Here is a 14,952-nt window from a genome sequence, read left to right as displayed (position 1 = left end):
CTCCTGATGCTCCCACATGAACTAAATCCACTAAAAAGGTACTTGTATCAAGAGAAACATAAACAAGAAATGATTAAGGCATACATGATCTATCTACTATAAAACAATGGAATCGAAGACATTGAAACACATAATCATCATAGATATGAAAAATAATATGAGAAAAGGAATAAACTCTTTATTAATGTAGAAGGAAGAGTATCGCCCAATACAGTTCAATCCCGTGTCACTCCTTTAGCTTCAGTCCAACCCTTGCCACATCAAAAGCACACTACTCCAGCAACATAACATTGCTTAACATAAAATCAATTCTCAAACCAACAGAATTTCCTTACAAACTTCAGATTCTAGCCCCCCTTGATCACTATGATGAGTGCTCAATTTATAGGAAATGGAGGTGGTTTTTGTTATAGACATATTTGGGCACTCCAACCCCAATCACGTACGTACATAAACCAAGGGCTTCTAAACCCCTAAAAGTGTTGTTTCATACCCTAAATGAACAAGGTCAGCATCATTTCCCAAAAGTTCTCCCTGGAAAACTGCTCAGAACTGTTCAGAACTAGACCATACACACTGCTCCATGCTAAGGGTGTGATGCATCTCACCTGTTACACACGTGGGGTGCGATGCATACTACAAAGCCCTTCTGTAGTGTACGATGAGCGATAGCAGACAAATGGAAGAAGCAATTTTCTAGGTGGAAACTCAAAGAATCTTCTATAAATTGCTCATATGACACTTGCCTCTCTGAATTCGCCCAGGGATGAGTAAGAGATCATGAAATCTCCAAGTGGAACCAAGAACTATCAGTGAAATGACACTAACCAAAATCCCAGAAGCTGACTCATTCTTCTGCAAACATCTATATATGTGTCACGCGGAATGAGTCGATCTTGCGGACAAGATAGACCTTCCTAGAATCTAAAGAAGACCTAATGACAAGAAAACCAACCAGACACTATCTTTCTCTAAATATGCTTTGATAAACAATAGAAAACAAGTGTTTTTAGGGCCTACCTTTGGTCCAATGCAAGCTTATGGATGCCCTCGCTCCTTTGATCCAAATGAGCTCCTTTTTGCGAATCTGCAAACACAAACAAGGCAAACAAATTAAATAGCACCTGAAAAACCAATTGCATAAAACATATTTAACATGAAAGTCAAGGAGTCCATGAAACAAATAACATAAGATACTTGTTGATAAAAATGAGTTTGATTGTATTAATTCAAAAGAAGAAGAACTTTACAACCTTTGCCTTGAAGTTATACAAGCTCCTCCCAGGGTCCAACAAGATGTCTCCTCTACTTTGACAAGTTTCACTCACTCTCCAATGGAACCAAGAGGTATGTGATCTCTCCTCTCAAGCTCAACCAAAGGATCTTAATTTCACCAGCATTTACCCTCAAAATGTTCAGCTTTTAACCTCCCTAGTCCTCACCCCAATGCCTGTATTTATAGTGCAATGGAGGGAAGTTACTAGGTCCTCCTTCAAAGGGATAAAGCCTCCTTCAAAGGGATAACTCCTTTATTCAAGGGATTAGATCCTTCTCTTTTGCGATGCATGAACCACCTCAGAGCGAAAAATCCACGTCAAAATTCCTTCTAGAAAACTCTAGAATTAACCCAAAGTGAGTTTTTTAAGATAAAACTTGCGCCTTTTGACTTTCACAGTGGTCTGCACCTAAACCGTTAGGGACAGAGCCGATAGGTACGCAACTTTTGTACACAGAAGGTGCGGGACCGCAGGTGACCATGAGAGAAAGTGCGGAACCAGAGTTACATTGATTTTTGATGTCTTTCTCCCACCTCCAAAGCTTGATTTGAAGAGCTGAGGTCTTAGACTTGCTTAGGAGGACAGTACAAGTGATGATAGACCCATACTGACTGCAAATAATCATGGTGACGATATTTTAGTGTAACAGATTGCCCCCTAAAGTGCGAAGTCTGTAGTAGATGAGGATTTCATTTATCATATAGGAAGAGTGAAGTACTTTATCATTTCGAGGATCATCTTGTGGAGAGCCCGGTTGGAACCTGTAGAAACATTCAATGCAAGATATATATATGAGATCATATCATCGCTGAGGTAGGCATTCCCATACTCAGATCAAAACTAACTAGAAAACTATCTACTGCTCTGATATAGGAATGATCTTGTAAAACATCACAAGTATGGACTCATGTGAACACAGTATGGACGCAGCCATCTATTTATGAATAGTCCACAATACAATGAATACAAAATTCCTTGCAGCCTGGATGGTGGAAACTAGATCCAAGGTCTTCATTTCTATATCCCAAAATAGTACGATTCTATCCATGCGAATAAATGTGTTGAAGTCGAACATGGTAGAAACCACTTGATTACCAGTCAATGATGTAAACCGTTAACAAGTGTGAGAGAAACCACTAGTGATGTCAATGGCTCTCAAAGTACCCAGTACAATCCATGAGATGTGAATAAATGTGTTGATGTCGAACATGTCACGGAATCCTTTGATCGAAAGTCAATGATGTAAACTGTCGACAAAGGCGAGAAACCTGCCATTGAGGCATGCAGATCTCAAGGTACTGACAATTCCTAGATCATCTTTCTAGATAATGTGCTGATGTCGATAGAAAGCGATCCGTTGCAGGCAAGCCCACAAAGCGAAATCATAGATTAAGTTGAAGAAATTTAGTTGCAAGGACTGACTCAGGGATGGTCAAGATGGATGACAGATATTTTGCAGATGAATGGCTTTATTGGCAGTGACCTCTTGAACACATAACGACACGACATATGGCTTGGTAACAATTGACCCAAAGTTAATACCCAGAAACTGGCTGAAGGCTTTCAATGTGGTTTGACCAAATGTTAGGAAAAGGATTTCCCAACCCAGGTGAATGAAAGTGTCGTGTTCAAGAGTGGTTACAAACTATGAAAAATAGACTCATTTTCCTCTCTTTTACCCCACCATTTCTGGCAAGTACCTCTTTATTTTTGACAAGCTTGAGGAGGATAACATTTGCTTGATTATAAGCTCATCCTTCGGATGAGTCCAACTTAGTTTAAATTTGAACCCTAAGAAGGAGTGGTTCATTCATGTTTGTAATTGAATAGGTCCTTTACTGTGAAATTTTAACGAGTCCAGTATAGGAGAAACTCGGCGTTTTTCAATTTTAGAGAGTCTCAAAAAACATAAGAAGACTCCAGGGTTGACCTTTTTCATAAATTTGTGTCTCCCAAGCCCGAAAAAGTATAAAATAATACTTGAGAGAACCACTTGATCTTTTACGACCAAGGAGTACTTTTCGTTATTAGTGTCATTGATCTGAAAAAGTAAAAAAGCGATCAACAACACGTCGTTTTATAACCAATATCGAATTTGAAACGAAAAAAATCCGGCAATCTTTTCGTATTTTTACGGTCGGAAAAGAGCTGTAAGTAGACTGTCTTTTAATTCCATTTTAACGAGTGTAAAAGAAACGCTCGGCAATATTTTCATATTTTAGGAGTCAAAAAAGGGCTTAAAGATGACTCTACTTGTTTTTTCGTTGAAAATGATAGATTTCGGATGAATAATCCTTTATTCTGCACAAAAACACAAACATTTCTCATACCTGTTTGAAATGGATAAAAGCGTTGCAAAATACCTTTTCAAAGTGAAACATAAAAAAATTTGCGATTTATTTACTCAAAAAACTTATAAAAATGGCCTTTGTCAATTCATTTTTACCGTTCGAGTTTGGGTGAGAAAATAGTGCTTTTGCTTAGAAAACTTCCCCTGAAGATTGTGGAAAATTCAATCGTCGGAATCGAGTGTCGTCTTCTCCAGGTAATCCACATCATCCTACTCTTCATTTTCAACCGTTTAGTTTTTTGATTTAGTCCTTCATTTAATTTTTGGGAGGGTTTTTAGGCGCAAAACCCGCGCGCGGGGGTCCGCAGGTTTACCATTGCGGACCTGCGGACCCCGACTTTTTCTCCATTGGGAAAAAGCTCGGGGTCCGCACCTTCCGTGTAGACAAAGTGCGTACCCACGCACTGTGTCTAACCCGGAGGGTGCGTACCCCGCCGCAAGGGTTTTGAACCCAAAATGTCTCAAAAATGGACCAATCAAAATGTTTTCTAGTAATTTAATTAATCTTTATACTTGATGCAGAGAGTATATCATGCTAGATTGGCGTGAACGAGAGCATGAGGACATGGATACTGCCGCATGGAATCATCAGCCTTCACTTGATTCTTTGAGGGCATGCGCACTGTACAAATTCTGGACCATTCCTGGCATGAGGGCTCAGGTGGATTTCTTACAGTGGCTGGTTGACAGATGGAGCATACAGGACCAGTTTTTTTTCATTGGCGGGCACCGGTTGAAAATCGAGCCGGAGGACATTTATTTCTTGACTGGTTTGCCTAAGAGAGGCGAAGACTTGACTCTATACGGGACTAGGCCAGGTGGTGAGTCTGTCGATAGCCTCCGGCTAGAGTACTGCAACAACCAGGCTAAAGACAAAGGGATAGACATAAAGACCATATCCCGTCCTGAGCTCATGGTGATTGCGTTTACTATCACCAGACTTTGAGGAGCTGCCGCATTACATATTGCCACCAGATCCCAGATGCGTATGGCAGTTGATTGCTTTCGAGGCACCATCTTCAACTGGTGCAATGCTGTGCTGTCCAATGTGAAAGGCCAACTGACCAGGGCCAAGAGTGGACGACTAAAGACCTTTGGTTATGGGGCTTTGGTCGTGAGTTTTAGCCTGGAGAGGGTTCCTATGCTGATCCCACAGCACCTTACTCTTGGAGCTGGGCTTCCTCGAGAGCCCAAACTAATGCGATGGGTCGCAGTCATGGCCCGTCACCCGGACGAGAGGACAGAAGTTGCTCGGTTCAAACCTGAGTATTTCCAATGGTTGGAAAACCAGGTCTTTTCGATTCAGGACTTCCCTTACGCTGGGATAGATTTTCATGGTGACCCAGACATGGCTCTTCCACCAGGAGAGCAGTGGGACGAGTCAGGTAAAATCGTTTTCAACTTTTCCTATTTAATTTTTTTTATTTTTCCATCGTCTCAAAACTGATAGTAAAAATTTCAAATGCAGATGTGGGTCCACAGCGACCAGCCGCTCTCCGGCCTTTCGAGAGGAGGCAACCAATTGCTCTTACGCCAGCCCCACAGGACGAATCCGCAGAGGTTTTGGCCGAGTTGGAGGGTCATCTTGAGCGCTTGACAGGAGATATTCCTGAGACCACTATATATGACATTCCTCGTCGACTTCAGTGCTATGTGATTGGAGTCCCGGGACCTTTTAGGAGGTTCCTTTGCAAGGTGGCCCGTGCAGTGGTTTCTTATAGAGATCATCACCAGTGATAGGATGATCGCCTATTATGGGCACATGTGACATTTTTGTTTTTTGTACTTATCATTTTTGCCGATAATAAGGTGTTTTTCAACCTATGATCGAAGACGATGTATTTTTTGACAAATCCTATATATATATCACTATTACCGGCTTATCTTGTAAATCATGTTATGGAATGGTTTTAAATTTACATGTATGATTATTGTAAATGTCTATTTAACATTCGAGAAGCAATTACATCTGCTAATGTATTTAAAGACCTTGGAATATGTTGATATTCAATATAATCAAACTCACGTTCCAAGAGACGCACTCTCAAAAACAATCTTAATAACACTAGATTTCTAATGGCATACACTCTATTAAGCTGTAACACAACGAGTTCATAATCTAACCTCACTATCAAACTCCGAATCCCAAATGAAATAGATTCAGACAATAACTCAATCACTGCACTGTACTCTGCAATGTTGTTTGTTGTTTGACCGAGGCTTACCCCACGCATAGAAACTAACTTGTCAGAGGGCGATTAGATAACCCAAGCTGCGGAAGAGATGTTCTGTGTATTACGACAAGCACCATCAACAAATCCAATGTATGTTTGGAGAGGCATCGACATCTGCAATATCAAGAGTAAAACCAAGATAAGCAGGAATAATGACGGAAAAACACTCTCTAAGCTAAGCACACTTCTTAAAACTAAAACACACCAGCGAGAAAGAAAAAACTATCCTAACTAAAAATCTCCATACCCCATATTTTAAGCATAGTACCTCTTCAAGTAAAGGCCATTTCTGGGTTTACCCAAAGAGTCCCCATCAATGTCTACCAGTTCATAGGCCCCTTTTGCTAGCTTTCGCTTAACAATATAGGGACCATGCCACATAGGAACGAATTTCCCAGTGCCTAATTTATCATTAGCTTGATCATACAATAACACTAGGTCTCCTTCCGAAAAATTTCGAGGGGTCACATTCAGATCATACTGAGCTTTCATACATTTTGCGTGAGTCTCGATCGCCAATGCAACATCACGTCGACTTTCATCTAATTGAGCTAAGTATAACAAACGCTTTTCCTCTTCGGAAGTAGCTGGAAGTAACTCGATGGCCATTTACAGTGACGGGATTTCGCATTCAATGGGTAACACAGCTTCCAAACCATAGACTAGTTGGAAAGGAGTGAACCCTGTTGATGTTTTTACTGAAGTTCGGCACGCCCAAAGCGCTGAAAATAGCATGTTGTGCCAATTCGACCGATGAATCCCAATGATTCATCGGATCATGATAACTAAAACTGTGTTGATGGATTCAACCAGACCATTCGCTTGTGGATAATAAGGAGTTGAACTATCGTGACGTAAACCAAGCTGGCCTGTAAGTTCGGTCATCATAACGTTTCGAAAATGACGCCCATGATCAGTGATTATCGCTTGTGGGACACCAAACCTAGCAATTATATGATTGAACATGAAAATTGCAGCTGTCTTGCCGTCTGCCTCGAATGTAGGCATCGCCTCGGCCCACTTAGTAAAATAATCTACCGCAAGGATGATATACGCATGCCCCCCGGCCGAGTGAGGTTTACATGTAATAAAATCGATACCCCATTTGGCAAAAGGACCGACGACAATTATAGGGTGGAGAGGAGCAGGTGGAGCGCGCATCGTACGATCAAAAATCTTGCAGTTGTGGCATTTTCGGACCGCGGTAATACAATCTTTAAACAAGGACGGCCAGGAATAGCCAACACGCAATATCTTTTGGGTTGTGGCATACCCAGACATATGACCGCCACACGCTCCAGAGTGACAGTCATTTAGAACCCTCTCAACCTCTTCGTGAGTTAAGCAACGTCAAAAAATAGAGTCTGCCCCACGGCGATAAAGAGTATCTCCAATAATTTTGAATTGTTGGGACTAGAATCGAATTTTCCGACGTTCCAACCTTGAAATTTCTGGCTGAAAGGATTGAGTCTGGAGATAGACGAAGATATCTCCATACCACGGATCTAAAGTGCTGATTAGAAACAAAGATTCTTCTGCAATGGGCTCCTCTGCCACAGTTTCTGTGTCAGCACGCGGGAAGTCACACATTAATTCTGCAAAAACTAAAGATTTCTTAGACTTAGATTTCTCAAACTCCAAGTCAAACTCCTGCAGGATAATGATCCATTTAGAGTACTTGCCCCCTAGCAATTGTTTGGTAAAAATGTAGATCATAGGGTTGCAATCTGAAATTACCGTAGTTTTACATAGTAAAATGTAGTGACGAAAACGTTGGACAGCTTGAACGGCTGCCAATGCCAATTTCTCCACATGTGAGTATTTTAGCTTAGTTGGATTTAACGTTCGACTAAGGTAATATATCACATGTTCCGTTCCGAATTCATCTTCCTGAACTAAGACCATTCCAATGGTGGAATGGGAGGCGGCGAGATACAAGAAGTAATCCTGGTTGTAGTTGGGAGGATGCAACAACGATGCATGGGTCAACGCGTGTTTGAGTGCATCAAAAGATTTCTGAGCTATCTCATCCCAAGAGAATTGAGTGTTCTGTTTCAACAACCGTGTAAAACCCTTTGTAACCTCGGCGTAGTTAGGAATGAATCGTCGTAAAAAGTTTGCTTTCCCCTGCAAACTTTGGAGTTGGCAAGACTCGAAGGATGAAGCAAATTTATAATGGCTTCGACCTTCGAGGGATCAACTCGAATGCCGGCTTTCGAAACCACAAATCCCAGCAATCGACCCGTTTCTATAGAGAAGACACATTTGTGTGGGTTCAATCGAATACGATAATGCCTACACCTCATAAAGATTTCTCGTAAATGGACGAGCTGATCAGCTCGATGTAATGAATGAGTCGCCAAGTCATCGAGATAGGGTTGCACAATGTGCTTGATGTCCTGAAACGCATAAGACATCGCCCTCTGAAAAGTTGCTCTCGCATTCTTAAGCCCAAAAGGTAATTTGCAATAAGCAAATGTCCCCCATGGACAAATGAAAGCTGTTTTTGGTTGATCGTCAGGTAGAATGTTGATTTGATTGTATCCGGAAAAACCGTCCATAAAGGAAAATATTTCGCTGCCGGCACAATCATCAATGATTTGATCGATATAGGGAGTTGGGTAGTTTTCCTTTGGACAGGCTCGATTAATATCCCTATAGTCGATGCATATTCTTATTGTCCCCTGTTTTTTGTTAACCGGAACAATATTCGATACCCAATTCGTTAGCGGGATCGGATAAATGAAACTTGCTTTCAACAGTTTTTCAACTTCTGCTTTAATTGCAGCAGCTTTTCGTGGGTGAATCTGACGCAAACGTTGCCGGACGGGTTTAGCGTCCAGGTAAGTCTTGATCTCATGAACAACAATCATGGGGTCAATTCCTGGCATTTCCTCATAGGACTAGGAAAACACGTCGTGGAATTCTTGAAATAGGGCCTTATATAATTGAATTTTGTCATCTATACACGAGGCACCTATATGAATGTTCTCAACAATTCCGGGCTTAACTGAAATGTCAATGAATAGTTCGAGAGATGTTTCCCAAATTTAACTCTGAATCGGGATGTTTCATTGGATTTTGAGGTTCCTTGACATATTCAGTCCTAAAGATTGATGAGAAATCATTTTCAAAATGATCATCCTCAGGTAAAAACGAAGATCTGTGATGGAGATCTTCCCATGGTAAATCATCTACACATAGGATTTCACGAATTTGCTCATCAGAGTAAAAAAGTTCAGAAAACGTAGTTAAATCCAAGGTTGATGTGAAAAGTGATTCCTCACGGACCACATTCATTAATTCATTTTCGGTTGAACGCGGGTCGGCAAAAGACTGCACGACTTCATAGGCAATTTCATATGGACTCAAAGGCATGGAATTACCAAATGAGTCTATTTCAGATTCAGAAGGAACGATCCAAGGATCGTCATAAGAAATGGTGTCTAATGTAATCATATGAATGGTTGCAAATGAAGATGATGCGTTGATTGGAGGAAAAGGAAAAGTTCCCAGTAAACCGGCATCATTAACTAATCCTACTCCAACATCCTTATATGGGATAGTCGATTTACCGACATGCTGAATACTCTCCGAAGAGGCTGGGTCAAATGAAAAGTAAGCTAGCTGGTCTATTGTTACGATCTTTCCATTATGTGGAAACTTTATTACTCGAAAGACCGATGAAACGACCACTGTCATAGCGTAAGACCAACTTCGACCCAATAGAAGGTTGTAATCTAGAGGGGCATCAACCACCTCCACGTCTAGACTAATAGTTTTTCCTTCAACCCCTATAGGCAAATCCTGTAGAATGCCAAAAGGATGAAACCCACGGCCATCAAAGGCCTTTAGAATTGTCGGGGATTGATTTAGTGAATGAGAACCAAGCGATCTCCAACACTGTATCGACATAATACACGTTGAAGCTCCCTCATCAATTACAGTCCAATGAATAGGCTTGTTTTTTACTATCATGGGGATCTAGAAAGCCATTTGATGAGGCAAATGCGGTGTACTATTTTCTAGATCAAATATTATTAGGTTCGGGTCCTGAACGTCAACAGCTCCTATAGCCGACAAAAGTAATTTACGCTGTGCTGGGCATGATTGCAGCACCTCCAAAGCTGACATTACTGAGGGTGAAACAACTAAATCCTCAACAATGTTATAATTCTGAGCCACTCTCGCATGTGGATTGAAAGCTGACTTTCAAAGTATACCGTTGGCGGGCGGTTTGATTACTAAGTCCGGATTAGGTTTCTCGATCTGTAGTGGATCGGAACCGAGAGCTGAGGTTGATGGATTAGAATGAGAAGATTCTGCTTCTTTACCATCAACAGGACTTTTACTGCCATAATCTTGCAATCGAGTCGCAATCCTTACATGGGACATCATCAATATGGGTTCTTCATTGGCACTCGAGGAAGAACCTATCATCTTGCTATCTTGACTTGGAAATGGATCCTTCAAAACAGCAGGAGTTTGGGAACCTTTGACGATCTTCGCAACCTCTGCTCGATGAGGGCAGTCTCTTGTAAAGTTTTCTTCGTCACAAATTAGACATGGATAACGAGGTTTGCGCTTTTCATCATTAGATTCCGCCTTTTCAGGTTTCTCCTTTGAATTTTTGTCCGTTTTATTCTTCTTCTTTCCTTTCTTCTTCCCACTAGATTTTGATTTGGCTGTATATGACTCTACAACATGAATATCGGCGGAAAGCTCTGCAGAAGAATCTCCTGTCGGGGAATCAGGCAAGGTTACGATAGGAGAATAATTCTTGGAAGACTTCTTCTTACTTTTAGTGTTAACTGTACCAATCATACCGTCAGCGGCATGAGATCCTGAAGGAGCTGCAGTGATTTGATTTGACTTGGGAAGATCGGGGATCTTTTCATGTAACGTATCTCACTGAGTATAGACCAAGTCAAGGTACTGTGCTTGAGCAATCACTTGCTCCTCAGTAACAACTCCGGCTTTAGCAACATCTTCAGTGATCCTTGGCAACAAAGATTTTACAAACCACTCAGCCAAGATTTGATCCGGAATAAATACCTTCACTAAACGTCGTCGACGTCTCCACTCATGAATATGATCTGAAATGTACGTGGATGTCGATTGTTTTAGCGAAGTTAACAATTCCGTGCCATTGTCATATCTGACTGGCAACTGAAAATGAGTTAAAAACGAGGTAGCTAACTGACTAAAATTATAAAAAGTGCCTCGCGGTAACTCAATGTACCACTTGGCCGCGAGACCAATTAGAGTGTGCTGGAAAAGTCTAAGACGGATCGAATCATCTGTGATGGAATTAGACGCACACCAGAGGTGGTAAGTCATCACATGGTTCGACGGGTCCTCTCCAGATTTACCTTCAAACTTGGGAATGTCACTGGGAAACTTATTCGGCATTGGCGGCCAAAACGAAAGATAATTAATTGGATTGTTCGTTAGGCGCGACAAATCAGGTAAGTCCAAAGTTGCGATAAACGGTAACTGCCGATTAGGATCCCTAAAACTCTAGCTCATGAGACCAGCCCCAGGAGGAGGATATCCGGGATAACTAGGAATAGGAATCGCGCTCGGGATATTGTATCCTCCCAAAAAACCAGGATTAACTGGACCGTGCTGGGGTTGTTGAGGTTGTTGATAAGTGTACCCAAGATACGGTTGATACTAATAAACTGGCTTCTGGACAGCAGGACCGAATTGGTACTGTCCCTGGTACGGTTGATAGGTGAATTGAGGTTGAATTGTGACAACTGTACTTAAACCAGGTTGTCCTACAGGCATCTGAACCATAGTTTGAATCGTGGATCCAGATGGTGGTAAAGATGTCTGAGGAGTAGATACAGGAATAGTAGAAACCGGAGCTGTCGATACTCCAAAAGTAGGTGGGGTAGATTGAACGGATGTTGCGGTAGTTGCAGCAGTCGTTTGAGATGGAGTACGAGGCGCAGTAGGCCCAGACTGAGAAACTACCGAAGGTACAGAAGTTTGATTGTTAGACTGGACTGGTTGCTGGGGTGAACCAGAAACTAAGGGTTGTCCAGTTTGAGATGACAACTGTACACTTGGCTGCAACACCTGTTGAGTTTGCGATGGATCCCACACTATGTTCATTCCGGGGTACTGACCCATAACAGGTTGAGAATATTGAGGACTATAACCGGGTTGACGGTAGGATTGATAATTGAAAGGTACATTTACCGTTCCTTGAACATAAGATTGACCTTGGGGTGGTTGGAAACCTTGGTTCGAGTACTGACCTTGGGGTAGATACCTTTGACGCACGTACTAATACTAGGGTTGACCTTGAGGTATAAATTGATACTGGGGTTGACCTTGGGGTACATATTGAGTCTGGGGTTGACCTTGAGGAACGTATTGTACTGTAGGTACGTACTATCGTTGAGGTTGCCCCCCAGATGCAAATTGGGTACCTTGAGGTTGCCCCCCAGGCATTAATTGAGGCTGCCCCCCAGGTGGTAACTGGCCACCTTGAGGTTGAGAATTGGGAATAGATTTTGACATCATAAGAATGTCTTCTACGCTCAATGCCTTCGCACCATTGCTTTGAGTGAATAACCCTTGTTCAATGGGTTGAGGAGATGCTCCTGAAAAAGTACCATAAAGTGACTTATACCCAGAGGGAATAGAAGGACCGACGTACAAAAAAGATTCAGGAGATTGAGTAAACATGGACGACTGACCTGACATATTTACGGGAGTATAAAAACCTCTAGGATGATAAGGAGCACGAGGTGGGGAAAAACTTAACGCTGGGTTTTCCAAATAATTAGTCAAAGAAAGATACCAAGTAGTACTTCTAGGTGGACTGTAAAAAATTGATTCACGCTCCCTTAGATCAATAACAGGTTGATTTTCAGGGATAGGGATGCCTACTTCTTCTTCCGGAGCAAGTTCTTCAATAGCTATCAAACCAGAAGGAAGATTTTCGGTGATTACTCTTTCTACCCTAGGTGAATTAGGACCACTAGAAGTTGGAGAGACAAACCCCGATGTTGGAGTAACAGGTTCAAATATCTCAGGTTCTTCACCTATATCACTAGTAGATGAAAAGCTACTAGCAAGTTCGGAAACCGAAATAGATTCAGGATTATAACCTGTTACTAGAGTTTGGTAATCAGGATGTACAACCAATGAAGACTCTCCTTCTTCAGGTGACCCAACTTTACTACCACTAGGAGTTACGAGGACTTTCAAGCCTTCAAGTTGGCTCGGGACTTCTTCAGGAGGTTGGCCCCGAAGTCTACGGGACTTCCTCAATAAATCAGATACGGTTACAAACTCAGGAGACTGGCCTCAAAGTCTACGGGACTGTCTTGGTAATTCAGCCACAGTTAAAAACTTTTAACTACTTCACACGCAAACAAAGTAAAATCTCAATGAAAACCACCTAAAGCCTCTAAAGAACCAAACAAATTTGAATCACACGCCTAAAGAATCTAGAGATCAAACACATACAAACAGTAATTTTCCGGACCGAAAACACTAGTTGGTGATGAAATCCAACGTCGTAGAATTCAGTACAGAAATGGCGGTTGGAACAGTTACCCCAGCAACCTGCTTAATGAATAGACTGGACCAAGTTCCTCCACTTAACCATCTCGAGTGAAGTGAACCCCATAGAAAATCCAAATGAGTCTAGCCGACATCTGCTCCAGGTACAGTGGGATCTTCCCACCACTGTCACCTTAGGAAGAATCCTAAAGAATATGGCCACTAAGGTTACCAACTGAGACAAATACACCTGGGGGAACAGTCTATGATCTGATACGCACACAAGGGCAGAGTAGCAAGCTCAATCCCTTTGAAGGCTCCTTGACATAATCCAAGGTTTACCAACAAGTGACCCCAGGCTCCTCGACAATGGTTAATCCAAGGTTTATCGTTTTTAATACGTGAATATCTGGCGTCGTTCCCAATGAGGAAGGATTGATTCCCACACTGGTTCAAACACGATCTCATGCTTCTCCTTTAAGAGGAGCTTTCCCAGAGCATAAATGCAACAATTTGATTTCTTCCTACCACAAGATACAACTACTTGTTTGTTTTTAGCTGTCTTGGAGAGTTAATTACTCTCCTACTCCAAGACACTAGCCTAAGCTAAGTTGGTGTATCAGAGCCCTAGAAATAAAATGTTACTAGGTGAATTCTAATTTAAGCGTTAATTTTAGTGGTTTTTGTTTAAGTCAAGAGGTGGCGGAGATGAAACTCGTGGTGTAAAGACTCAACTCGAAATCACTAAAAAGATGCACCTAAGACGATTTAAACAATCTTTTCTCTTCGATGAACTTCTAAACTAAGAAAGAGTTTGAGAATGCAAATACTTTGTAAACACAAATCTTTCTCAATTAAACAAATTAAAAGAAGATCTTTTCCTTTCCAAAGCACTCAAAATGAGACAACTAGCTATTTCACACAAATTTCCCTTTTCTTTTCAAAGCACTCAATCACTACAAAAAAACAAACTTTTCCAAAAGAGATTTTTTTTTATATTTTGTAAATAAAACACTCAAAACTAATGAAAATGACTAACTTTGAGAGCTACAAACTATAAAAAGCTACTTGAAGTCAAAGCCTACTAAAAGTCTTTTTGAGGATGTTTTACTTAGCTAAATGTGAGCTAAGGACTAATTTATGCAGAATCACAATTAGTCAAAAAACAACCAATCTTTCGTTTTCTTTTTTAAAAATGAAAATTCCAAACTTTCAACTACAAGCTTTTCGAAATTTTGAAATGAGAAAACTCAAAGCGGATTCCTCAACAAGGGGAGATTTCATAAATGGTCAGACTCATAAGAAGACTGGTAGACACCAAGGTAATCTGAAGTCCCTATGGCTTCTAAGCTCAGAGCCACTACACAACCAAAAACGAAAAACAAACCCAACAAGAAAAATTCCTAGGAATTCCACATAAAACCCTAATGCTAATGAAATTAAACCAAGGAAAGTTTTTGACAGGGAACAAGCAGGTCTGGGCAATGGCTAAAACCTATAAACAAATTCTAAACTGATAAAAAAGAGAAATATTTAAAGTTTTTCAAAATTTTGACAGGGTACGCAG

The sequence above is a fragment of the Pinus tabuliformis genome, chromosome 7, assembly GCF_031772625.1.
Source record: "Pinus tabuliformis cultivar Carrire ecotype Pingquan chromosome 7, CPIR1, whole genome shotgun sequence".
NCBI classification, from domain to species: domain Eukaryota; kingdom Viridiplantae; phylum Streptophyta; class Pinopsida; order Pinales; family Pinaceae; genus Pinus; species Pinus tabuliformis.
This window is presented reverse-complemented; position numbering follows the sequence as displayed.